The following is a 3,649-nucleotide window of genomic DNA, read 5'->3' as shown; positions in this document are numbered from 1 at the left end:
GAGTTGAAGACCACGTTTCTTTATGTTATCTCTATGGCCGGTTTGAAGAGCATCACCACCCCTGAGAGTTGTGTTGCTCGTGTTGTGACTCAGGGAAACAGAGTCCATTTCACGGTTGTTTGTCTCCGTCTGCACTCAGGGTACATCGGTGTTGTGAAATGAACTGGCTGAGAATGATGTGTCTGTTTCTATCATTTCCTTTGTAGTTGACATCTGCAGTGAACGGTGGCCTGGCATTGGCTGTGTGTATCAACAGATTTTTTTATTTTTTTTATTTTTCATTTAACCTTTATTTAATAACGTTTTTTTCTCATTGAGATAACATCTCTTTTCCAAGAGAGACCTGGTCCAATAGCAGCAGGGGGAACAACGTTTCAGACAAAACAGCTTACACACACTAACACAACATTAAACAAAACCATAGACACACGTACAGTACAATCATTACATATTACGTTAAAAAACACGAAAGCCTTGACTATTTTCTATCCAATGGGAGGAATAGTGAATCAGCATTAACACGATAAACCTTATAGATTCATCTCTCCCTCTCTCTCTATTAGGCTACCATCTCTGAGCAGTTCTACAACTCTTCACTTTGCAACACTATCCAGCACGAGGACACTCAGACCTGGGCCCTGTTCATTTGGCACAGAATGGAAGAAAACAGTCCAACTGAGTGTCCTATGCTAACTTACTGTATGTCCTATGCTAACTTAATGTGTCTCCTATGCTAACTTAATGTGTGTCCTATGCTAACTTAATGTGTGTCCTATGCTAACTTAATGTGTGTCCTATGCTAACTTACTGTATGTCCTATGCTAACTTAATGTGTGTCCTATGCTAACTTAATGTGTGTCCTATGCTAACTTAATGTGTGTCCTATGCTAACTTAATGTGTGTCCTATGCTAACTTAATGTGTGTCCTATGCTAACTTACTGTATGTCCTATGCTAACTTAATGTGTGTCCTATGCTAACTTAATGTGTGTCCTATGCTAACTTAATGTGTGTCCTATGCTAACTTAATGTGTCTCCTATGCTAACTTAATGTGTGTCCTATGCTAACTTACTGTATGTCCTATGCTAACTTAATGTGTATCCTATGCTAACTTAATGTGTGCCCTATGGTAACTTAATGTGTGTCCTATGCTAACTTACTGTGTGTCCTATGCTAACTTAATGTGTGTCCTATGCTAACTTAATGTGTGTCCTATGCTAACTTAATGTGTGTCCTATGCTAACTTACTGTGTGTCCTATGCTAACTTACTGTGTGTCATATGCTAACTTACTGTGTGTCATATGCTAACTTACTGTGTGTCATATGCTAACTTACTGTGTGTCCTATGCTAAGATAATGTGTGTCCTGTGCTAACTTACTGTATGTCCTATGGTAACTTACTGTGTGTCATATGCTAACTTACTGTGTGTCCTATGCTAACTTAATGTGTGTCATATGCTAACTTAATGTGTGTCCTATGCTACTGTTCATGGTGTTGTGGAATATGACTCTTGCATCACCCACCTTGGAAGGAAGGCAACACTGGGGATTGGTATTGTAATGAGCTACACCATTCTCCCTAGTGACTGACAGGGAGAGGGAGGAAGGGAGGGAAGAGAGATAGAGAGAGAGGGGGGGGGTAGGAGAGAGAGGGGTAGGAAAGAAAGTGAGAGAGAGAGAGAGAGAGAGAGAGAGAGAGAGAGAGAAAGAGAGAGAGAGAGAGAGAGAGAGAGAGAGAGAGAGAGAGAGAGAGAGGGGGAAAGAGAGAGGGGGAAGAGAGAATGAAAACACAAAGCCTCTCCCAGTGCTGCAGCATCTGTGGCCTGTCAGAAACGCTTGACTCTTCCGGCACATTCTCCACACCGCACCTCAGGTGAAAAAAGAGCGAGGTAGAAGATAGAACAAAAGAAAAACTCCGGTGCCATGTAAGATAAATGTCTGTTTCTCCAGCATCCGTGACCCACTTGAAACTAATCTCTGTGCACTGTCGAGGTAACACAGCGAAACCCATTTTCTAACCCAGCTCTTTCTTTCTTTCTTTCTTTTTCATTCTCTCTCTGTCTTTCTTTCTTTCTCTTTTCTTGCTTTCTTTCTTTCTTTCTTTTTTCTTTTTTTTTCTCTCTTTCTCTCTCGCCCCTTCCCTCCCTCCCTATCATCACCTCTCCCTGTCTTGCCACCACTCTGGATTAAGTAAAAAAATATATATCAAAATGCCATTGGGTGAGAGCGAGAAAACGCCAGAGTGTGTTGGATCAGTAATCTGGGTGACAGAGAGTGGACACACACACGCACACACACACACAAACACACACACACACACACAAACACACATTCACACCACACACACAGCAGAGTGATGTTGTGAGGCATGGCGGAGTAGCCAGTGATGCATTGTGGGAATCATAGAACAGTGTTGCTCTCTACTGGATATCAATGGAACTGCTTTAAAAATATCCGATGCCTTTACCCCTTACAGTTCAGAGAGACACATAAGTCCAACACACACAACACATACATGTCCAATACATCGACTGTGAGAGTAAAAGCAGCAGGCCTGGTGTTGCCAGCACCGTCTCCAACGAGTCATTGGAACCACATGCTGAGAGATTCCTCTCACTTTTAAATGAGTTCCTCCTCTAAATGGTGAGGGGATGTTTATTGTATCCAGGTTCTAAGTTGTTTCTGTCTTTGTCCTGAAGGGTTTTGCAACGATGCAACAATGTTCCTTTTCGGACAGCTCTTAGATACAGAGATGACCATTGAGACAGATGAAGGCCTATACATCCTCAACCCATCTTGGAGGAGGAGGAAGAGCAGGAAGAAGAGGAGGAGGAGCAGGAAGAAGAGGAGGAGGAGCAGGAAGAAGAGGAGGAGCCAGCACCGTCTCCAACGAGTCATTGGAACCACATGCTGAGAGATTCCTCTCACTTTTAAATGAGTTCCTCCTCTAAATGGTGAGGGGATGTTCATTGTATCCAGGTTCTAAGTTGTTTCTGTCTTTGTCCTGAAGGGTTTTGCAACGATGCAACAATGTTCCTTTTCGGACAGCTCTTAGATACAGAGATGACCATTGAGACAGATGAAGGCCTATACATCCTCAACCCATCTTGGAGGAGGAGGAAGAGCAGGAAGAAGAGGAGGAGGAGCAGGAAGAAGAGGAGGAGGAGCAGGAAGAAGAGGAGGAGGAGCAGGAAGAAGAGGAGGAGGAGGAAGAAGAGGAGGAGGAGTAGGAAGAAGAGGAGGAGGAGCAGGAAGAAGAGGAGGAGGAGCAGGAAGAAGAGGAGGAGGAGCAGGAAGAAGAGGAGGAGTGAAAACGAATAAAGAACAAGAAGAATCTGAGAAAGGAAAGTACTTGCCGGAGGAGGTGAGTGACATGACATCAAACTCCTGGTGGCACTCAATATTTACTGTCGCTGTCGGTTACGAGTCTCCTCAGTTGTCAAGGCAACATTTTAAATATTTATCATCCTCTCATGCCTGATGTATGGTACAGGTGTTGAACCTCATTATTACCTCATAACTTTGGTGGCTAACACTGGCCGGCAATAAATTTACATTTGTTTTGGTTTTAATGCCAGATCAGAGCCTGATTCACATTGCCTGTTTCAGATTATGAGTGCTGATCTTGGATCAGTTTTAAAAAGTAAA

Source organism: Oncorhynchus masou, chromosome 20 (assembly GCF_036934945.1).
Source record: "Oncorhynchus masou masou isolate Uvic2021 chromosome 20, UVic_Omas_1.1, whole genome shotgun sequence".
In the NCBI taxonomy this organism is placed as follows: Eukaryota; Metazoa; Chordata; class Actinopteri; order Salmoniformes; family Salmonidae; genus Oncorhynchus; species Oncorhynchus masou.
This window is presented reverse-complemented; position numbering follows the sequence as displayed.